The sequence below is a fragment of the Protopterus annectens genome, chromosome 11.part0 (genome assembly GCF_019279795.1).
Source record: "Protopterus annectens isolate FY-2018-M chromosome 11.part0, PAN1.0, whole genome shotgun sequence".
Classification (NCBI taxonomy): Eukaryota; Metazoa; Chordata; order Ceratodontiformes; family Protopteridae; genus Protopterus; species Protopterus annectens.
In genome coordinates this window covers 430,995,651-431,020,495 of record NC_056745.1, presented here as the reverse complement: position 1 = coordinate 431,020,495, position 24,845 = coordinate 430,995,651, and the positions used below count along the sequence as shown (strand labels likewise).

General features: G+C 43.0%; 1 protein-coding gene across 1 annotated transcript in view; it reads right to left on the bottom strand.

The window, feature by feature from the left end:
• The window catches only part of LOC122815440 (zymogen granule membrane protein 16-like), a 438,821-nt gene that overhangs the window by 267,500 nt on the left and 146,476 nt on the right, over positions 1-24,845 (bottom strand). The gene's annotated exons all lie outside the window — the stretch shown is intronic.

The window sequence follows — 24,845 nt, the reverse complement described above, 5'->3', positions numbered from 1 at the left end:
TATGCAACCCCGATGGCTTAGTGGTAAGTGCAGTGACTTCGGTGTGTATGGTCCAGGGTTCAAGACCTGCAAGGCTTGTTGATAATGTCATTTAGGAATGACTGAGACACTTTTATGCATTTGAAAGCGGGTGTAAATGTGTTTTCATAACAGTGAGCAGTGGGTACACACAGGTACAAGACATGTACAACTCGCAGTACACTTGAAATGCCCTTCTTTGGCAATCCTGCTGATGTCACCCACCTAGAAATACACCTCTGGGACTATTGTAACCCAGTAATCTCTGTAGCGCGTCCTGTAACTGCGTAATGCTGTAGTGTGATAAACTAGTTTGGTAGGTGTTTTAATCCCAGACATGCTAACTGTGTGTGTCTCTGTCTATAAAGGAAGCAATGCTTTTTAGAGTACACACACTCCTTATGATTCACATACTCACATTTGGCAATCCAGCTGATTTCACCCACCTAGGAATACACCTCTGGAACTGCTATAACCCAGTAATCTCTGTAGCATGTCCTGTAACTGCGTAATGCTGTGGTGTGATAAACTAGTTTGGTAGGTGTTCTAGTCCCAGACATGCCACCTGTGTGTATCTGCCTGATAAGGAAACAATGCTTTTTAGAGTATGCACACTCTTTATGATTCACATACTCACTTTTGGCAATCCTGCTGATGTCACCCACCTAGAAGTACACCTCTGGGGCTGTTGTAACCCAATAATCTCTGTTGCACGTTCTGTACCTGCGTAATGCTGTAGTGTGATAAACTAGTTTGGTAGGTGTTCTAATCCCAGACATGCAAACTGTGTGTGTGTGTGTCTGCCTGAGAATGGAACAACGCTTTTAGAGAACACATACTCACCTTTGGCAACCCTGCTGATGTCACCCACCTAGAAATACACCTCTGGGACTGCTGTAACCCAGTAATCTCTGTAACGCATCCTGTAACTGCGTACCACTAGAGTGTAATTTAGAACTGTGGTAGGGATCCATCCACAATCATGGTATTTATGTATATTTTTTTGTGTGTTTCAATGTCTGTGTAGGGAACAATGCATTATACCCTACTCACTTGCAGGACATTTACAATGCCCTACTTTGGTACTCCTGCTGATGTCATACCCTGTAAACTACACCTCTGGGAAGCAAGGTCCCTAGTAATCCATGTAGTGCATCCTATAACATCTCTATGCAGTAGTGTGATATAGATTTTGGTCATGAGTTCTATACCCACACATGTCAGTTGTGTGTGTCTCACTGTCTATTTTGTGAGCAAGGCATTTTGGGCTGCTCACTTGCAGGAAATCTGAAATGCCCTACTTTGGTAAACCTGCTGATGTCATTCCTTGTAAAATACACCATTGAGGATGGTGTAGCCCAATAATCTCCATAGTGCATGCTATACCTGCATCATGCTGTAGTGTGATAAACTAGTTAGGTAGGAGTTCTACTCCAAGACATGGCAGGTGTTTGACAGTCAGAGCCTGTGTGGAGGTGTCTGTGAATGTCTAACCACTGGACATGTTGAGCAGTGGATTTTGTAGTTTTCCTATATGGTGGCCATATTATATGTCACAATGTCCACCTCACGAGGTTTACAGATTTCAATCAGCCAGGAGACTGGGTTGGCAAGCCATACCCCTACATCTGGCAAAAGGCCTGGTGAACACAGTAAGCAACCCTACTGTTACCCAGACTACGGTCTGAACCCATGTGTCATACACAAACACACTTGCTTAGAATATCCCGCTAGGTTGTTAGTACCTTGCACATTGTTGACAGATAGTAGGCATGGTGTGATTGCAGTGGGCCACAGAGTGTATGGCAGCCTGTCCAACAGTACAATAGGCACATAATTGCAGACAATGCACCTTCACCATGTTCCCCACTGGATGACTGGAACATATGTGGTGCCATCAAATGTGATCCACAAAGGACATACAATGCCTTACACACATGCCCTGTATGGACAGATGCCACTGACACCAGGAAATACCTGTATCATGCTATCATTGCAGGTGCAGCGTCAACCTGCTGTCTATTAGCAGGTCCTACCACACCAGGCCAGTATTGGCACATCTGATGATAACAGTCAGTGTACACAACATGTGCCAGGCAAACCAGGTACACTTAAACATGTCACTGTACATTATTGTGGGACATGCACATCCCAGGCATTGTCCATGTTAAGGACTATAATACACAGACATGGCATGCATTGCAAAGCAATGGCAACACAAAATGGTAACCAGGATGACAGGACAGGTCAAACAATACCCATCTGTGTGGAACATTGCAGGCACTACACCCCTGAACCACACTGCAGATCATAGTCAGGTGGCCTGATCCCAAGGATTACCCCTCACCCAGCCTTGTACAGCCATCTTGCATAGCCAACCACTACACACCCATGAAGCAATGCACACATGAATGTCAGTACTGGCACCTTGTGTCTGCATGTGGGGTATGATGTTCCCAACCCCAGTCACACCCAGTATAACTCCCATTGGCATACTGACTGATGTCAGACATGTTCACATGCCCTAGCCCATAGAACCTCAGGATATCCCCTGTGGTGCATGCAATACCTGTGCATTACTGCAGTGTGGCAGACTTAGTAGTTAGAAAGTGTATTTATGAGCCTGCCTAAGTGTGCCAATGTATCTGAGTCCCTTAGAGAGTGTGGTTGTGTTGACAATGACATCTGTTCATGTGGACAGCCATGTGTGCTACACCTAATGTATGTTTACTATATCTCTGTTGCAGATGTCGCTCGCCAGCACACATATATGTTCTTACAGCACACCAACATGTCAGCTATGTGGCACATGGAGTAACTGCATGCACTTGTAATAGTAATGGCTAGTCAGTCAGGGGTTTGAACTCCTGTACTGGTAGGTGTGTGACAGAAGATACTTAGGTTTCAGTCTCCCAGCCCTTCTCTGATGTACTTTGCCTCTGTCTGTCCCTCCCACACACTCTGTGGTGGATGTGGAGATGTACACCTGCTCAGCAGCAGCTTGTGTTTTGTAAGTGATGGTCATGATCAGGTGATGGCCTCTGCACCTATTGCAGTCCTCCTCTAGCTGATTGCATGTGGAACAGTTGTGGTGACATTCCCATAGCCAATTGCATGGAAACACAGTACACTATCTAGGAATATCATATTAGTGTTTGCTTATGACAGTCACTGTGAGTGGAACCTGGATCCGGTGTTTGGTAAACAGCATCACAGATGAAATCTGGATATTCCTCAAACAACATACACTGTGGAAAATAGCCTAAAGACAGGAGGGTGATGTGCCAGACATGACTGCAGCATTTAAGTGTACCTATGCTTCATTCAGGCTACTGCCAGTTTAATAGGTTGTGTGTGGTAATGGCTAGTCTGCATGTTTTAATAACTGACATGACAGTGCTCTGTTTGTGAAGAAACCCCCATCTGTAAGGTCATCTGTGGACTGGTCAGTGTGTGGAACCATTTGTTTCTTGTGTTACTCACAGAACACACATCTGTGAACTGCAGAAGCATAGTGTGAGGATTGCAGTTAGTACACTGTGACAGAGATGAGAGTTACTGACATTGCATCCCTGATTGGACATAAGTCACATGAAACAGTGGTATGACAGTCACTGTCTGAGGTTATCACAGTGACATGTCAATAATGGGCTATTGTTCATAGCTGCAGTCACAAGTCATCTACGCTTTGGACAGATGTCATGCAGTATATATGCATGTGCTGTGCTCCTTCTGCAAATACATCTACATAATGAAATGCATTTCCTATACTGTTGAATGACTGTGCTGGATGATATGTTTGTGATAACATCAGATGTCTGTATATCTGCCATGGCTATGTGGAAAATCACATTAGCTGTAATGTGCAGGGTCCTGGATTCGAGCCTTGCAGATGCTGTTTATTTTTTTGCTGGGCAGAACAAGGGCCGTTGGATACGGAGTGATTAAGGCACTTTTAAGCAGTTGTGAGTGGGTGTGCGCAGGTTTGCATGATGGTAAGCAGTGGTTACTTTTGGTTACAGTTCCTTACACTCAGTTACCTTCTTGATTGCTTAACCTGTGTAAGCAGTGCTCACCCCCATGCAAACAGGCTGCAACCCACTCACAGCTGCTTAAAAGTGCTTACTCCCACTTAGCCCCATGCTAATTTCTTTATTAGAAAAGAAAAAAGGGGTGATAGGAAAGTGGTGAAAAAGGGGCACAAAGAGGGAAAGACAGTAGGCAAGGTAGCTAGGGATGTGCAGGAAGGGTGTAGGAGAGGTCCATAGCTGTCCATTTCTTCTAAAGCAACAGCTGTGCATATGCAATAAATTTGGTGGTACATTTGGACACTCACAACCCTGAGAGAGGGGTGATGACAACAATAGTATGTTGTGATGCCAATTATAAACATTTACATGTGTCCAGTGGACACATGTGTGAAATAGACAGCTATGTATGGGGTGTGCTTTTTTTGCGGGAACAGATTGCCCTTTTTTCTTTTATTTTTAGGTGAGAGTGTGATGTTGGGAAGGAGAGTAGGTATGATCAGGGAGGATAGGTTGGGTAGGATGACAGACAAGACAAACAAGACACGTACAGGGGTGGTATATGACACATGTGGGGAGGACACCCTGGACAGGGAGGGGTGTTTGGAAGTCGCAAGCCCATGAGCCCACAAATGGATACAGTGGGACTGAGGTGTCCACACATGGGCAGTCACCACTGCACCTTCACAGCCCAGAAGGTGGCTGTGCTGGGGGCTGTGTAGGTGGGGCAGGCTCACCCTCTAGTTGCACCACTCAACCCTCAAGCTGGTGTAGGCAGTCTCGAATCTCCCTGTCGAGCTCCCTACGCACCACAGCCTGGACCATACCATGGGTGACAGGTTCCTGCCCGCTCCTGGGGGGGGGGGCAAGCCCCATCCCTTGCGGTGGTTCCACCCGAAGGTGGTGCAGAGCCAACAGATGAGGAGGTCCCTGGCTGGGCCCCAGATGTGCTGGTGCCCGATGCCATGGCCAGCTGAGGTGGGACAGGTGGGTCCGCTGGGACCGGCCTTCCCATACGAGCTATGTTGTTGCATGTTTAAGGCAGATATGGGTTAGTAATAGTCAACAGCATTCACAATTAGTTATAACAGCATGCATAGGTATTCCCATTACCCAGGGCACCAGATATAAATAGTTGCAGAGCAGGCGGAACACATGCATATATGGGTAAACAGTGGTCATTACAAGAACATTCAGGTTTCATTGATGGCAACAGGCCACCAATTTGGGAGTATATTAACATGGCACATGCATAGAAAAAGATGTGAATATTTATAAAACAATGGGACATATGTCCCAACAAAGGTTAGGAGTGTAGTCATACCAAATGAGTTGTGTAAATCGGTTATTTTCGCACATATGGTAGGGGTGAGAGAGAGAGAGAGAGTTCAATTAACAACTAATAAATCCTTGTAGTTTTCACAACATTTGTAGTCACTGCAGTGGTTTGTCCCTTACATGTATTATTACACTACCCAATGGCGTTATATTGTACAATGGTATGTTTGTAGAGTAGTATGTATGGGACCTGTGTCTTACATACAGGCCTGACAAGATGCAGGTGTTAATGCAACATGTTTTGAGACTGCTCTCATACACTTTGGGTGAGATGCTGGGATGACAGGTATGTTTGCATGTACATTCTCTGACTATGTACAAGTCTGACTATCAGTTATATGTCAATAACAGCTGCCTACATTTCTTGGAACATCACACTAATTTGTCAGGGGAATAGGGCAAAAGGCAGGTGATGTGGTCCATTTATCAGGACATACTGGGCAGATTGGAAAAGTTGAGGGGTATGAATATGCATACCACTCTCTGAGCATTATAGCAAACTCTATACAGTTGTTAAGTGTAAATATGCATACAGCTTTCTCTCTGAACAGTCTAACAAATTGTGTGCAGTTGTGTCGAATGATTATGCATACAACTTACTAGCTCTCCTGGGATCCAAATCCCTGCTGTGTGTGACAAAAGCATTACAGGTAAGATCACTGTACACTATGCAATCAGGCAATTGTTGTGAGGCTTTGCAATGTATTTTGTCTAATATGACTGACCTGTTTGCACTTCCAACATTGTTATACAGCACTTCATACACATTTTATCTGTATACCACAGTGTGGGTAACACTGCTTACTACAACAGTACTATTTAATAACTGCAACAGTACAACAACATATGACTGCAGAGTAAACAGAAAAAATGCAGGGATTACACCTTTATTTGCAGCAAATTTCACAATTCTGTATACTGGTACAACACTTTCTGAGGCTCTTACATTTATTTGTTATGATAGTACATGCAGGCTATTTATTAACCTGCCTCGCAACGCATCCTTTGCAGCCTAGCATCATAGGCTTGCTGGTTCACAGCACGCTCATCTGCAGCTGTCAGAGAAGTACAGTGATATTTAGCCATAGCTATCCATAGTATACACAAGCTAGGCAATAATTAATTATGTAGTGGCAGGAGTACTTAGTTCTGCAGCATTCTGCATCTGTCTTGCTTCCTGGATCCACTGTTCCAGGACATCCCCCCTCTGCCGCTTCAGGTCTGCATGGTGGTGCCTGACCTGCTCACCAGTCCGGGGGATACCTATGGCTCTAGTGAGGTCACGGGCAAGACTGTCCCAGGCCTCTGTTTTGTACTGCGAGCCCTGGTACTGGCCCTGCAGTAGTCTCCTGTCATGGTGCTTTACCAGGAGCCATACCATGAATTTGGACTCCTGGATGCCCCAGCACTGCGCTCTAAAGTGAGTGCCTTCTCCCACTCCAGCCATTCTGCCTACAGGGGGATGCTACAACCAGTTATGAGCCATATTCCTGCCTCTTTGGTTTAAGTAGGACTGGATTCCCACAGTTTTCCGTAATTGGCCGGTTTCGAAAAAGCTAAGCTATGTCTTATTCATTACAGGTTATATATGTGTCTGGTATCCGTCATTCATACGTACATACACTGTATGGGGTCCTGGGGACTTCATAACTTTGTTACAGGGACATCTAAACTCTATGTTTACTGCAGTACTCCAATTCACATATATATGGTCTGTGGCAGGTTATAGAACATTTCACTGTACATATATTCAGTTCACATGTATGATTTGATTTCCCTGTGGTGAGGATTAGTTTGCTGATACCTCTTTTATATGTATTGCCATCATGGCACAGTGGTTAACTACTGTGACTGTGATGTACAGGGTCCTGAGTTCTAGCCTTGCAGAGGCTGTTCATTTTGTTGCTGGCCAGAACATGAGCTGTTCGGTACTGAGTGATTAAGGCACTTTAAAGCAGTTGTGAGTGGGTGTACACGGGTTTGCGCTGAACTAAGCAATGCTAACCTCTTGTTACAGTTTCTTACACTCAGTTAGTCTCTGCATTGCTTCACCAGTGTGATACTCGCATACTGGTGACCAAACAGGCTTACACCCGCTTGCTCCTGCACTTGCAAATGCACTGCATTTGGTGTTTGCATCTGACACTCACACTCCTGGGTGGGGGTGAAGACTACAATAATACCTTGTGATGCCTATCACATTGGCTTACATGCCTACAGTGGGGTGTTGCAACCATGTGTTCATAGATGTTATGTAGTGGGTTATGCAATGATACATATGGTCATACTGTACTTAGCCATTTAAACTGGACTGTGCTGTGGTGGGACCATATCGGAAATAGCTGCCCATTCGGTGTAAGCATGACAGTCGACTGTACAGAATCCACAGCCTGTCCAGAGTTTGCTTCATACTATCGGTGTGTTCCTCTTACAATCTGCACCTGTCTGGCAAATACCTGGGAACTTACAGCATTAAATACAGACAAGTAATTGGGTTTATGACCCCCATCCTTCAGCCAAGTCATGCTAATGCATACCTATTATTTTATCAGTTTTCTAAGGTTGTAAGTGGAATATGTGCTTTCTGTCCCTATTTGTTCCCCCAACGGTTTATGTTCTGTCCAGTGGTTTTGCTCTTAGGGGTTGAGAGGTATGGGCGCAAGCTCTGCCCATTTCGTAATATTGCTTACATCCCTGAAGCGGTCCAAATACATCTGCGCCAGCCAACACCTGCATGCCTAGGCCCATAATTACATACCCATAGTTCCCCCACCTGCCCCTCCTCTACAGCACTCATCCTTACTGTGGGTGTGGGTGGGGTCTAACCACACCCCTACACACTGCCCACTCTCCACATGTCAGGACCCATGGGTTATCAGGCTTGCACAACCTATTGGTCCATGTACGTCTACAGCCTGGTTTGATGAATCATTACAAGGACTGACTCCGATGATCAGTAATTTTTGGGTGTCCCACAAGGGACATTGATGTCTTTGCTTCAAGATTAGACCTGGCAGGTTTCTCCCACTGGTAGTATCCTGTCTGTGGTCTGGGAAGCAGTGGTGTGCTTACTTGTATCATGTGTTTGTATGTTTCACCTGTCTAGGTGGGGGTGGTTGATGCTACGTCTTACACGTTTGTTGACTGGACCCTGCGCCCCCATTTGCATGGCCTGTGAACATATGTAATTCGTAACTGCTTCGTATCATATCCTAGCGATTTACATGTGGATATTTACACACACACACACACACACACATACATATATATATATATATATATATATATATATATATATATATATATATATATATATCTATATATGTATATATATTTACATTACTATATACAGATATATCTGTATATGAATACATACATGTATATATTTATATATGGCTGTCTATGTATATCTAACAACATATGGGTGTATGGGTGTCTGCATATGTATATATGTATATGTGGGTATGTATATGTATTCTGTCTCTGTATGTATACATTTGTACTACGGAGAGGAAGAGGTATACCTCCATGTCGCTATGGGGAGATATGCACACACATTCCTCTACATATATACATCTACATCTGGTTATTATGTTCTCTGCCATGTAGCTTAGACTTTGCTGCAGTGGGACTCGTAGCGGGTGTGGCTGCTCATTGGGTAACGCCTCTGCCCAATGAACACTTTTGCTCACATTCCTGGGCCTGTCCATATAGGCCCACATCAGCCAATACCTGCACACCTAGACCCATAACTAGCTACCGATAGTTCCCCTATCCGCACCTCCTCTACTGCACCCATCCTTACTCTGGGTGCAGGTCGGATCTGAACACACCACTACACGCTGCCCACTCTCCACTTCACAGGACCCATGTCATACGTTGTCTCTACCCATGGGTCATCAGGCTTTCCCACCCTTGTATTCCGGGTATGTACACACCCCAGCCAGAATGGTCATCATATCGGCTTCCTTTGGCTATATGTCAATTTTTGGGGCATCAATTTTTGGGGCGTCCCTGCTTGTATCCTGCCTGTGGTCTGGGGAGCAGTGGACTATTTACATTGTTTGCGGGCTTGTGTGTATGTTTCCTCTGTCTGGCTTGGGGGGGGGGGGAGTCATGCTACGTTTTACATGTTTCTTGCTTGGGCCCCTCACTTCCATTGTCATAGCCTGTGAACATATGTCATTCTTGTGTGCTGTTTCCTATCATAGCTGTATATCTGTGTATATCTACGTGCACACACACACACACACATATATATATATATATATATATATATATATATATATATATATATATATATATATATATATATATATATATGTCTGCAACCATGTATATATCTATCTATATATATATATATATATATATATATATATATGTCTGTAGGGCAATGCATACCTCACGCAAATGCACTTAAACACGCTTACTGGTGCTTATTTCTGCTTAAACCTGCTTACTACTGCCTTATTCATTATGACACTGACACTTCACTCCAATTCACTTTTAATTGTTATTATGCAGGTTATACAGCAGACAGATGTCGAAATATATTCATATACAGATTACCAATGGAAAATGGTATGTGCTGCAGTGGGATTCGGAATGGGAATGTCTGTTCATTAGGCGGATGCTCTAACCAATTCACTATTGCTGTGCTGCTTCATTTGCATATATACCCATATACCCATGACTCCTAGTTCCACAAACACCCACCCAAACACTACACTAACACAGCAGTCATCCATTCTCCAGTTGGATACACAATGTATCCACACCACTACACATTGGCCACTCCCTACTCCTGTAGACCCATCCCATGGGTTGACTCACTCCACGTATCCTCAGACATCCCAAACGTTTAGTCCACAAACATTGGTGAAATGAGTGACCAATAGGACACTATTCGCAATTTTTGGGTTGTCCCACCTGGGACACACATGTCTTTATTTCAAGATTAGACTCTATACTTCATTACATCATTACTCCTGTTAACATGACACTACAATAAATTAATAGGTATGACTATGTGGTAACACGCATGTTACACATGAGAGCTAATAATGTACAAGTTTGGCAAAATTATTTTACAAATAGGACCGGTTTAGTGATTGGCATTGCCGTAGCAGGCAGATCACAGGAATGATTCCATGTGTGAAAGTCCTCACATTTGATTTTTTGAGAACAGCACTGACTTCGGACATTGTACACACTTCTGTGTTTTAGCAGTTTCGTCCCTTCCCTCTTATGCACAACCTATTATTCTATCTACTGTCAAGGTTTGTAGGAGCACTTTCATGTTATTTATGTCTGCAAAAGGAATGAATGCCTGACAGGGAATGCACTTCTACATATAGATGTATGCATATGTGTGTATGCATATATACTTATAACGAACTCGCTGACCTCCATGAGGCGGTCCAATTAGAACCAGGCCATCCAACCCTGACACGCCTGGATCCATAATTTCATACCCATAGTTCCTCCACCCCACCCGAGTTTGACATACACGCAAACGATCCATTTTCCAGTTGCTATCACAGCCATGACACACCTCTACACATTGCCCTCTCCCCAGCGTTAGGGGCCCTACACACATGTTGTCCCAAAACATGTATTATCAGGCTCTCCCACCATTTAGTTCTTGAACATACCTGCCCTTGGTTATGTAATGGTCAGAGGTCCAACCATCCTAGCAATTTTTTGGTAGTCCCTCTGATTGATTGTAAAGTAGACTTAGCAGATCGGCAATGTTACTCCCACTGGTAGTATCCTGCCTGTAGTGTGAGTAGCAGTGCTGTGCTCACCCCTGCCCAGCTTGGTATGACATACACTGACAGCGCTATATAATACTGGAGTTGCTGTTGATTCCCTTCTCATTCTTTTTGTATGCTTTATTGTTACAACGTTCATTCTTCATATATATATATATATATATATATATATATATATATATATATATGTGTGTGTGTGTATTATATATCTGTACATACACATGCACATACATCGACATAATTATATACATTTCCTATGCTGGGCACTGCTTACACCCGCACAAGCACACTCAGACTTGCTTACTGGTACTTATATATGTTTACTACTGCTTATTTGTGCTTACACCTGCTTACTAGTACCTTATTCATTATGACACTACCACTTTGATTGAATGACATTAGTTAAACATTTTATGCAGTACTCCAGTTCACATTTACATGTTATTATGTAGGTTATACAGCAAAATGACATTCCACATGGAAAATGATATGTGCTATAGTTGGGCTCAAACTGTGCATGCCTGTTCTTTAGGCGGATGCTCTAACCACTACCCTATTGACGTTAACATTGATTCTGCATGTTTTTCTCTATTTGGATGATTTTGATGTGTAAGCTACACTAAGCAGGAGGCAGCGACGTGCAAACATGCTGCACTTTGCTTACACTTTCGATATTGAAGCAATACAAATGTACAATAGGGACACGGGGAATCTAATTCTGAGAGTTCTAGGGACGGGGCTCAACAATCCGTTACGTGCTTGTGTGTTTACTACTTTGATTTCGTTTCAGTGTTCGTGGACACTCTTGTATGCTTAGCATACATTTCAGTATCCACGGACATTGAATTAATTGCTTTCTATTAAAGGTGGGCTCTAATAGTAAGCATAGTGGGTTGTGCAACTGTGGGGGCAATCTTCCGCCTCCGTAGAGCACTTAAACACTCCCCCTGCACACACACACGTTTTCTGTGCATATCGAGGATGTGGCAGCGTGCCCTCATACATATTCATATGGCGCTGCTGCACCATCTGTAATGAGGACGCTCGGCGCATGGCTAAAACTGTCCTTGCGCTGAAGTTCATGAATCCAGGGGATAGTCGAAAAAGAATGGCAGCACCTAAAAACAGCATGTGTGATGACTACAGAACAGATATGTGGCCAAGCAAGTGAGAAATAAGGTACTTAAAGAAAGGTGACTGAGGAAGTCAAGGATGTCAGCAGAAGAAAGGAGGAGTGCAGGACAAAGTGGGACATGGAAAAGACAGACTAGGCCAGGAAGGAATACTGGATGGCTACGAAGGAAGCTAAGACTGCAGTTCTACCAGCGTCTAGAAAATGACCTCAGTACTTGGCAAAAAGAGACTGTCAGGCTGCAAGACAAAGACAGAAAGATAAAGTCAAACACCCCTTCTGCTCATCAGGCCCACCAGGCTCCATGATACGCAGAATAAAAAACATGGAAACAGTACTGCCCTACGATGAAAGTAGAGGAGGAGCACTGGTCAGGCTAGTCTCACTTGAGCTACTCCATGTCCAGCCTGACCATTGGTAAAATCGCCCACCATATCATCGTTAGTTACAGGTTCCCCACTGAGAAACATAAGAAGCACTCGGTATACCTGAAGAAGCTAGAATTCTTTACCATTCAGCCTAACACAAGACTGATGACCATTTCAAGAGGATCTCAATCTTAAAAAGACTATACAACACAAGGCAGAAATTTCATTTATGGGCCCTGATGGAATCCCAGGGTGCCTAATAAATAGCTCAACCATGATCTAGCACACCAATTCAAAGTGTGTGTGCATATCAGCTACTTGGGCAGGGACACAAAGCACTGGTTGGACAGAGAGGGTGCTGGAGATTCTAGCTTGCTCACTAGGCTGAGATCTGGACCCTATAACTGTGCCAGTGGGGAGTCTTATTGGAGACCTGGAGAGAAAGGGAGAACCCAGCCCCAGACAGACTGTGATCTCTGTGTGCTCTTATGGGAAATTGTTCTTTACTGTGTGTGTATTTATTATCCTTTCTCTATATGGATGCCCTTCACTGGTGTTAGTGGTGAGGATTGAGGCTCCTTGATTGCTGGGCCAGTGCACGGGCATCACATATTAATTGTTTGGCAGTGGTGGGATATCCACACCACATATTAATTGGTTGGCAAATACTAAATTGGCTTGTAGTGGTGTGGGTAGAGTGAATTCCTGTAGCTTGTGTACAGTGATCACTGAAGGTGTTTTGTTCTCTAAATCAGCCATGCAGTGAATACTCAAAAGTTCAGATCATAATTGTTTTATTTCTTTTGTTAACTTAGTTAGTCAGGGAGAGCAGGCAGCATATCAGCAGAGGAGTATGGATAGCTGACAAGAAGCCAGCTGGCTGAGATGTGCCAGGCTAAGGGACTGGTTCATGGAAACCAGACTAAGGCAGACCTGATTGCAGCCTTGGTCACAGCTGCATCAGAAAACAGCAACCAGAGGATGATCAGACTGGCAGTGGAGATGTACCACTCTCAGAGAATGGACAGCCCAACCTTTCTGCAGAGGACTTAAAAATCCATCTGGAGCTAAAGAGTCTTGAGTTGGAGGCCAGGCATTTAGAAATACAAGCAGTTGAGAGACTGAGGCATCTAGAGAGTGAGGACAAGGAGAAACTGTGACGGTTGCAGGCTGAAGAGAATAAGAAACTGCTATGCCTGGAAGCTGAGGAAAAGAAGATGCAGAGGCAGCATGAGAAGGAGATGCTGACTCTTTGCCAGAGTCATAGAGGTAATGGGGAAGGGAGTAACTGGACCCCAGAAGCAAAAAAGGTCAGTAAATTTCTTCCGCAGTTTAAAGAGGGGGATAATTTTGATAGTTTCAGTCATATGTTTGAGAGGGTATGTAAACAGTATAATGTTGACCAAAGGCTCTGGGTACGGTTCCTGACCCCCTTACTCCATGGTAAAGCTGTAACTGTTTTGTCTAAACTTGCTGATTGTGAATAGTTTGATTATACTGCTGTTAAAAATCACTTGTTAGAATGTTTTAAGCTAACACCTGAAATGTATAGGAAAACGTTTTGTGAGCATAGACGCAAGGCAGATGAAAGTTTGTGTGAATATGTTGCTGAACTGAGCACTCATTTTCATAGGTGGGCGAGTGGATGTCAGGTAACCACTTCTGAAGGACTGGCAGACCTTTTGGTCAGGGAACAAGCCCTTAGCACTTTGCCTGAGGACATGAGGATCTGGTTAGCTGATAGACAATGTGCTACTTCAGATGAGTTGGGGAAGAAGGGGGACCTATACTTAGCAAGCAGGGAATCCCTGCACAGGAAAGGGGCTCCCAGTAATGCTCATGGGTCTAAAGGAACTTATGGTGGGCATCACATACTGCCCCAACAGAATCTGCCAGTAGCAGGGGAAGTCACTAGTCCAGGTACACATCCAGGACCTAGGGTTAAATGTTTTAAATGCAACCAGTGGGGCCATGTGGCATACAGATGTCCACGGAGGCAAGGTGGAGAACAAAAGGTAAGAGAGCAGGTAAGCGGGGAAGACAAAATGCCAATAGTAGGTTGTCTTGAGACAACAAGGGTACCAAACTACCATCCTGCAAATGTCCTTATAGGGAAGGATTTGGATGAGGCAGTACCATTTGCTTATGCAGTTATCTGCAGTCAGGCTAGGAGACAAGCATGTGGGTCTGGTAGCCTGGGCAGACCCAGACAGAGGACATACTTGCAGCCAGTACTGGTAAGGTGGTTAGTTCAGGGAGGGAGCTACTCTGTAGCAGTGAGACTGAATGTGAGCCACAGCTGCTTGTGGGTACTGATGTTCCCTTGGACAGAGTGACTGCAAAGGTAGAGGTGAGTAGTAGTACCCAGGCTGACAGTAAGGCACCACTGTCAGAGGATGCCAGACTTCCTGTGGAAGGGGAGCTGGGAAGGGTTACAAGAGAGAATTGAGACAGGCTCAGCTTTCAGACCCTACATTGCAACGCCTGAGGCAGGTAGCTAGGGAGGCACCTGATTCTCAAAGTAAGTGGAAATCTGTATACTTTGACAACGGTTTACTGTATAGAGAGTGGACCCCTGAGGGAGGGCTAGAAGGTGACATAATATAGCAGTTGGTAGTGCCTAGAGCCTACCATCTGGCACTTCTAGCCATAGCCCATAATATTCCCTTTGCAGGTCATATGGGCATAAAACATATGAAGAGACATATTATACAGAACTTCTATTGACCTGGAATTTCCAGAGATGTAACAGGGTACTGTAGGAACTTTGAGCAGTGCCAAAAGGTAGGCAAGGCAGGAGACAATGTGAGAGCTCCTTTGATGCCTTTGCCTATGATTGAGGAGCCATTTCAGAGGGTAGCTAAGGACATTGTGGGGCCTCTGAGTACACCAAGTTCCACAGGAAAAAGGTATATCCTAGTGGTAGTAGATTATGCTACAAGATACCCTGAGGCAGTGGCTCTGTCCTCCATTGAGGTAGAAAAGGTGGCAAATGCTTTGTTAAAGATTTTCATCAGGGTAGGTTTCCTAAAAGAAAAATGACTGACAGAGGTACCAATTTCATGTCAGACCTGCTGTCTTGCCTGTGGAAGTACTGTGGGGTGAAGCATCTGAAGACCACCCCCTACCATCTCCAGACCAATGGTCTTGTTGAGCGGTTAAACTCTACAATCAAGTCCATGCTATGGGCATTTGCAGACCAGCTTAAGAGGGAGTGTGACAAATATTTGCCCCATCTCATGTTTGCTTACAGAGAGGTTCCCCAGGAATCCATAGGGTTTTCACCCTTTGAGTTGCTGTATGGGCATAGGGTGAGGGGACCTCTAGATTTAATTCAAGATGAGTGGAAAGTGAGTGTGACTCTCACAAGGAATCTGTTGTGGCATATGTCCTAAACCTCAGGACAAGGCTCAAGGAACTTATGGGCTTGGCTCAGGAGAACCTGGCAGAAGACCAACAATAGAAAAAGGTGTGGTATGACAGGAATGTTCGAGCTAGAGAGTATGCTGTGAGGCAGCAGGTAATGGTTGTCATTCCTGCAAGACACAACAAGCTGCAAGCAGCTTGGGAGAGACCCTACAAGGTGGTAAGAAAGGTAAGTGTTGTTAACCACACATTGGAACTGCTAGGCAGGAGGCAGGGGCATAAATTGTACGATGTTAACATGATGAAACCTTACCATGATAGGGAGGCCCTTGTGCTGAGCATTTGCAGTGGATTGCAGGAGGAGTCTGAGGGAGATCTGGTGACTGATCTCCTCAGTGAGGCTTGGACTAACACCTCAGTGGAAGGGGTAGCAATGTCCCAGCAGCTATCTGCTACCCAAGTTCGAGAAATCCGTGCAGTGTTACAAGAGTTTGGGGACATGTTCACTGGGAAACCAGGGTGCACCCACCTGGTGCAGCACCATGTGGATGCAGGACCCCAAAGGCCTATTAGGCAGGCCCCTTATAGGGTGCCTGAAAGAGTCAAACAGACTCTGAGGGACGAGATGTTGGAACTAGGGGTGATTCAAGAGTCCAACACTCCCTGGGCCTCCCCAGTGGTGCTGGTGCCAAGGAAGGATGGCAGCACCAGGTTCTGTGTTGACTACAGGAAATTAGTCACACAGAGTTAGATGCTTACCCCATGCCCAGGACAGATGAGGCCCTAGAGCAGCTGGGTGGGGTTAAGTATCTTACAACCACTGATCTTACCAAGGGTTACAGCAGGTGCCCTTGTGTTAAATAAAATAAGATTTCAATACACAGGAGGTTCAGGTTAAAAAGTTTACTAGTGTACACCAGGAGGCAAAAAACGTACAAGTACAGAATTTTGTCTGACATGAAACAGGAAGCACACAATTTTATATAGGTTTAACATTTAAGCTATGCCCACCTTACTGACGTGATATGTCACAGGGCATCTACATCACTTTAGCTTACAGTCTTCTATTCATAAAGCTGTTGATGCTGTATATTTAAAAAAACTTTTCCTCTAGATACAATACGGCCTTGCTATCCAGCTGGTCAGACATAATGTCTTTCTGTAAAGTTACTTCTTCAAGGTTTCATATCAGTTCGAATACAATAGCAGATTCAGTCTTTTAATACACGTCTTTGTTCTCTGTTACACTTTCTCACACAGCTGCGTGCTATCTCAGTAACACATATACAAGGCCAAATCATTCCAACAGGAAAGAGCAGAAGATTTCATTATTTCACACATTTAATTTCCTGACCCAGCAGATAATCACTTGTGAAAAGTATAAACATTAAAACTTGCTAAGCTAGCATTCTGCCAGGGTCAAAGATCAGCTTTGCTTCAAGACACACTGCAGTTTCAAAACTACTTACATTTACACATGAATTAATCCTTACTGTTATATGATTAATAGAATAAAATGCATTATATACTACTTTGCTTTTAAACTAGCATTTCTCATATATTCAAATACACATTTTTCTAACATTTTCCCCCCTATTAATACTTTTTATTTTATTTTGAAGTATGCATAGTGTCATTTCATCTCCTAGCCTTTTCCACTTATGATTTTCAGCTAGGTGAGTCATTCAATCTATACTTCAGAAAGAATGTCATCTGAGATCAATCTTTCAATCTCAATATCTTGGTACAAAGTTTCAGTAACAGATACATCAATAAAATCTTTGATTAATCTTTTCATGCAGGGAATTCCACAGCAAACACATGCTCCTATTAGGAGTATACCCACACAAATGGCAATCAGAATATTCATTAGGATGGAACCCCACCCCCCAAATAGATTCTGGAAAAAGTCCATCAGTGGGTTTGGGCCTGGTTCATTCATGGCTGATACTTGCTGAATTACCTCTAGGTGGTTATTGATCTCATGACGATTGTCAGGAATATAAGCACAGCATTCTTCTTTGATAAGCGCGCACGTACCACCTCTCGCCGCTAGGGTGAAGTCAAGAGCCATTCAGTTTTGTAGCACAACAGTTCTCATTGCATTCAGTTCATCAGTCAGCAGTTCTAGGGTGGAAAAAGTTGCATTACTCATTACTTCGAGAAGTTTCGACAACTTCCTCAGCTCCCAGATCGATTTGACTGCTCCATAGGCTGGGAATATTCCTGCCCAGGATATAACACTGTCACTCAAGTCCATATGAGTCAATTTGCTTTTGTCTTTCACGGCATTATGATCTTTCCAGACAGCTTCGATCTTTCCGACTGGATTCACAGGTTTTTCAACTGGACCTTCAGGTTTTCGAGCTGCTTCTCTCACGTTTCGTATCTTACCCAAAGGTAATTCTGCAGTATGTCTTATTGCCGGAACCAGATAACCCAAAAAACAACTGCCGGACCACTTCTCAGGTAACCATTTATACGCCTTTTTCCCACAAATAAAATAACAGTTTTCTACTTTAGTACTAATACGCATCAGCCCTGCATGAAACATTTTCTGATCTATAACTGACAATTGTTTAAACAAAACTGGATTTTTGCGAATGTCATTCATAGTTGTTTTCAATGAGTTCAAATACGAGTCATAATTAGTATTGCAAAAAGTATTGCCATTACCATTCTTAATGTAACATCGGTAAAATATGGTTATATTACAATTGCTCCAGCCCACCTGGAGGGTATCATTTTTATAAAAACATACAACTCCTTTTTGTGTGACAGGTAAAAATAAAGCTATTTTGTCCTGTGATCTCACAGTTCCTGTATCGAAAAGTAAATTCTCCCAAGTCTCATTTATCCCCAAAGGGACAGCGGACATTATCAGTCCTCCATATGCTGTTGGTATAGCTGTACAAACCCAGCAATTTGAAATGTTCATAGTCTCTGCATATACACGTTTCATGGCTAGGTATGTGTTAAAATTTGGATGCCAGTCTATAGACGTTTCATCACGCCTTCCCACTTTCACTTGTGTGGTTGTGTGTAGGATAAACCACAACAAGAGGAAAATTGTCACAATTACAGTCAATAAATGTGCACTCAACAAAATGATTATGCAACATCTCTGGGGTTGATCTAAATTTCTATTCGCTGTGTTTTTGGCCATCTCGGTCTGGTTGTGTATCAGTCACAAAGTTTTTATCAAGTTGAAAGTTCTTTACCAGTTTACAATGTGTCAAATGAACCCAGGACGTCCTCTCGGCCACTCTGACTGCAGTAGGCGTTGCCAACAGAACCTGGTACGGTCCCTCCCACTTTGGACTCACCCAATTCTTCCTTTTCGTCACTTTCAGCCAAATGTATGTCCCAGGAGCCAAGACTGCTTCCACCGGTCTGGTCTGTTCCTTATCTGAAAAAGAGTTAAACTGCAAAACAGATTTATTTGTTAACAGTTTCCTCATATAACTAGCTAATGAACTGTCAGCCTCTTGCTCTGCAGGCATGAGAGCTTTCCACTGAGGCACATAATATGCTCTCCCAAAAAACATTTCAAAGGGAGTCAAACCCTTTACATTTGGAACCGTTCTCATACTCAGCAGTGCTAAAGGCAGACAGTGTATCCAGTTCTTTTGGGTCTACTCAACTAGCTTCCTAAGTTTACTTTTTAGGGTACCATTGTACCTTTCCACCAGTCCTGCTGACTGTGGGTGGTAGGCACAATGATTCTTTAAGGAGATACCAAAAAGTCTCCCAAGTTGGTGGATTGTCTGGTTTACGAAATGTGTGCCGTTGTCACTATAAATCCTTTCCGGAATGCCAAATCTAGGGATTACTTCTTTTATCAGGGTTTCGCCACTGTTGCTGCATCCGGGATTTTGGTTGGAAAAGCTTCTACCCATTTAGAAAACATGTCTACAATAACTAAACAAAACTTTTTCCCTTCACACTTATTCAATTCTATGAAATCCATACAAATAGTATGGAACGGGTATGGTGGTATAGGAAAACTTCCTTGCTTGGTTTTAAATGCTCCTTGTGCATGGTGCTTGTTACAAGTATGACAAGCTGCACAAAATTTTTTTGTGTAGTTTGTGTATCCATATGTCTGGAATATTCGATTTACTAACTGTAACATCCCCCCTGTTGAGACATGACACTGCCCATGGCTCAACAAAGCTGCATATCTAAATAAATTAGACGGCAATATCGGTTTTCTTTCTTTGGAAATGTACAGTCCATTCTCAAGAATTGCACCTCGTTTTATCCATTTTTGTTTTTCTGCTTTTGTAGTAAGCATCTGCATTGTTTTTAACATGTCTAAATCTAAAATCTCAGAGGGGTGTAATTCCTCATTTAAAAGTAAAGTTTCTGAGTCTGAGGCTGCTTGCTTTGCAGCTGCATCAGCTCGTGCATTGCCTTTCGAAATCTTATCCTGCTGTTTCGTATGAGCTACACATTTACAAATAGCTACTTTGGTAGGTAACTGAATAGATTCTAATAATTCCAAAATAAATTGCATGATTAATAGGTTTTCCACTAGATGTTATCATTCCTCTATTTTTCCATTGTTGTGCAAATACATGTACTGTAGAAAAAGCATACTGACTATCAGTATATATGTTCACACACTTGTTTTTTGCTAAAGTACATGCCCTCGTCAAAGCTATCAATTCTGCTGCTTGTGCAGATAAGTTGTGTGGTAAGGACTGAGCTTCTAAAATTTCAGTGTCTGTAACTACTGCATACCCTACCAGATTCTTCCCTGTAGGACCCCTTCTGCATGAGCCGTCCACGTAATATGTCACCTCGGCATTATCCAAGGGCATATCTGTGAGATCTTGTCTAGGTAAAGCTAACTGTTCAATTTCCTGCAGGCAGCTGTGTGGTGTGCCCTCCGCAGGAGTTGGAAGTAATGTTGATGGATTCAATGTCGTACATCGTTCAATTGTCATATGAGGTTGGCTCAGCAGTATAGTCATACATGAAAGATGTCTAGCAGGAGAAAGGTATGCCACTTTCTCTTGCAGTAAAATTATTGCAACTGCATGAGGCACTCTCAATGTGAGAGGGTGGAATAATACCACTGAGGCCGAAGCCTGTACTGCCATTGCAGCTGCAACTACTGCTTGTACACAGTGAGGCAAAGATCACGCCACTGGATCTAACTGTGATGAATAATAGGCTATGGGGCGTTGCTTATCCCCATGTTGTTGCATCAGTACTGACGTCATATATCCTTGCTTACAATCTACGGTCTGAAAGAATCGTTTGTGATAATTTGGAAGTCCTAAAACTAATGAAGAAGCTATCAACTGCTTCAACCTGCAGAAAGCCGTTTCTGCTTCGGTTGTCCATTGTAAAATATCTTGTGCTGCCATTGGCGTCTTATATATCAAGTCAGTCAGTGGAGCAGATTCCAAAGCATAATTTGGTATCCAGTTCCGACAAAAATTAGTTGTACCTAAGAAAGACATCATTTCCTTCTTGGTTGCTGGTTTGGGTGCTTGCAAGATTGCTGTTTTTCTTTCCTCATCTAGTATTCTACCTTCATTGGATATTACATATCCCAAGTATCTAACTTGTTTTCTCCAAAGTTGTAACTTACTTTTGTTTACTTTGTGTCCTTGTGTTGCTAAAAATTTCAATAATGCTACAGTATCCTCCCTGCACTGTTGCTGGGTGGGGGCTGCTAGCAAGATGTCATCTACGTAAAGTAGAATTTGACTACCTCCCGGTGGGGTAAACCCTGCCAGGTTGCTAGCCATTTCTTGTGCAAATATTGTTGGGCTCTCACAATATCCCTGTGGTAGTCGAGTATACATATACCTTTTACCCTGAAATGTAAAATCAAACCAATATTGACTATCAGGATGTATAGGTATTGAAAAGAAAGCATTGCTAATATCTACCACAGAGAAATACTTCTGTTGTGGTTCTAAATCGTTTAACAAAGTATGTGGGTCTGGCACCATAGGTGCTCTAGGTATTACTGCATTATTTACAGCTTGTAAATCTTGCACCATCCGCCATTCCCCGTTTGCTTTTTTAACAGGAAATAGGGGTGTATTACATGGTGAATCAGGAGATTCTACTAGTACTCCTTCTTTGAGTAATGCTGCTATTATAGGCTTAATTCCTATTTCTGCATCCTTTCTCAAAGGGTATTGTCTTTTCTGTGGTCTAAAAGCTGACTTTGGGGTAATTGTAACTGGTTCTGCTGTTCGAATAAGTCCTACATCTGACTTGCCTGTTGACCAAAGACTTGTTGGAATTTCACATAAGGCCTTTTCTTCTTCTTCTAATAAGAACGCTAATCAGCTGTCCTCGCTAGATTGCAAGTGTATAGCTGGATGTGTCTGTGTCAACCAATTCAGTTTTTGTTTTTGTATCCCTTGTGCTGATAGTTATAAATCAGTCTGTTTTTCCCATCTTGTTACTTTTTCTCCTAAGTCTGCCCATTTGACACTTTTGTTCTTTGTCAAGCTGACATGTGGTAATCGATTTGATCTATACAATGCAAGGAATTCCTGAGGTAATGAACAGCTGACTACACTGTTCCCCTCAGTATCCCAGTACAAAGTACGCAATACTAGTCTAGTTGCACGATTTCTGAATAGTTCTTGCTCATATTCTCTATCAGGTCCTGGTGTAGTACAGTAGTATAGAGTACAGTGTAACAAATGCTGTTGATCAGTGTCGAGGGAGGGGGCTTTACTGATGGCTACGTTCATCAGTTCCTCGGTTACTGCCCCTGGATCAGTCGTGACTAGGTCCTGGCTGTACCAGTAAAAAGTTTCACCCTCCGATCGCACTACAAAGGTATCCATTTGTCTCTGTGCCTCCATACCTTGTACAGTTGGAACTACTGCTATGCCAAATACCTGCATAAGGTCCCTGCCCAATAGGTTTACTGGACACTTTGCAGAAACAACAATTTTACTTCTCTGGGTCATACCTGAAACAGGGTCAGTTATTGCTATATCATGGGAAAGTGGCTCCCTGTATAGCTGTCCATTTGCGGCTTTTACTAGTATATAATCAGGTGATTCGAAATATTCTGGTAACTTGGTACGATGTATCAAAGTCCGTGACCCTCCTGAGTCACACAGGTATTTGGCTTCCTTCCCTCCACCAGAAGTGTAACTTCCGGTTTCGTATCTGCTAAGTAGAGCTCTAAGCTCAATAATGCTAAGTCCAAAATTTCACTTTCTTCATTCTCCATATCTACTTGCACTTCCTCTACTCCTTCTATCACATTTACATTTGTTTTTTGTTTATTAACGTTTCCTGATGATTTCTGACTTTCACATGATGTATCTTCACTATCATATAGTCAGTCCTCATCTCCCTTATCTTCTGTAATTACCTTTTTGTTTTGCCTACAATCCCTTGCTAGATGTCCCTTTTTCCCGCACTTGAAGCATTCACCTCTCTTTTTTCTCTCTTCAAAATCTTCTGATTGTTTGTCAGACTGTTTATTTCCCTGGGCATTCTTCTTGCCCTTTTTACCTGACTGCAATACAAATACTTCAGCTCCGTCTTCAGCAGTGAAGACTTACGCCTTCTTTTTCTTTTTACTATTAAAATGTCTTTCAGCATGTCTAGCGTATTCGAGTAAGGCTTGTAGCCTCCCTGTTCGATGGTCTATCATATGCTTCGTAATGAAGCTACTAATAGGTGCAATGCAACCTTTCAAAAATGCATTTTTTAATTGTTGTTCATACAGGGAATCATTTGTTTGGATCTCAGGAACCGACATACCGCTATGATTATTAAAACATTCTAATAATCTAGCATAGTACCCATCTATTGTCTCATTTTCCTGTTGTATGCATTGATTAATGCAAGTCCAGTCTGCTCTAGGTTTCCATTTCTCAGAGATTCGGTCTGTTAGACCTTTCACTCTGTTGTCTAGCTCTGCGTCACTATGTGGGAGTGGTCTAAGCTCTGCATTACGAGGATTCCAGGTGCCACAAATCATGTGCCAATCTGGACCTATAATTTGTCTTACTACTTTTTCTACTTCTTCCCCATTCAAGTGGTAACTCAGTCTCATGCCTTGTAAATCTTCTAAAAATTTCGTAAAATTAACTTTCGGATGGGGGATTCCCTCAGTAGCCTTCCGGATATCTTCCGGTGTCCATGGTCTATATACTAAGAGTGTCGGGTCCTGCCCTTCCTGTCCTGCCTGAGGATTTGGAACTTCTATAAGTGGGCATATTTCTTCCTCACTCTCATCCTGTAGATTTCTCTCTATTTGGTATAATTCTGTGCCCCTATGTGTTTTACATGTTCGGGACCTAGTTTCAATAGGATCTCTAACAAATGGTTGTGGTCTTGCTGAAACTTCATGATAACGCGGAGGCAGACCAGCCTGTCCACTCGCTTCATATCCTGAAAAGGGTAAGGGAGGGGGCAAGGGAGGAGGAGGAGGAGCTGTTGCTATTGTTTTAAGGCTAAAGTTAATGACCAGAATTTACATGTGGAATGTCCTTTATTGCTCTAAGTGTAAAAGAATGTAAATGCAGTTTGTCAGCCTGGGAACACCAGGAAAGTGTAAAAGATGATGTAATGTTTTAGCAGAACTGCAGTTTCAATTTAAACAGTGAGAACCAGAGATTATTAAGCATTTTTGTCTGACTATCCATCCCATCAGCACTGCCTGTTGTCTTAAGTAAGTTATCTTAGAAGTGTGTTTTCTTGTAGAAATAGCTAGGACTATAAAGATTAGACTAAGTGTTTTCTGTGATGTCAGAACTGTACTACTGATTTATTTTAAGTATTTCTGTGTGATCTCTGAACTCCTTCGACTAGCACTGTG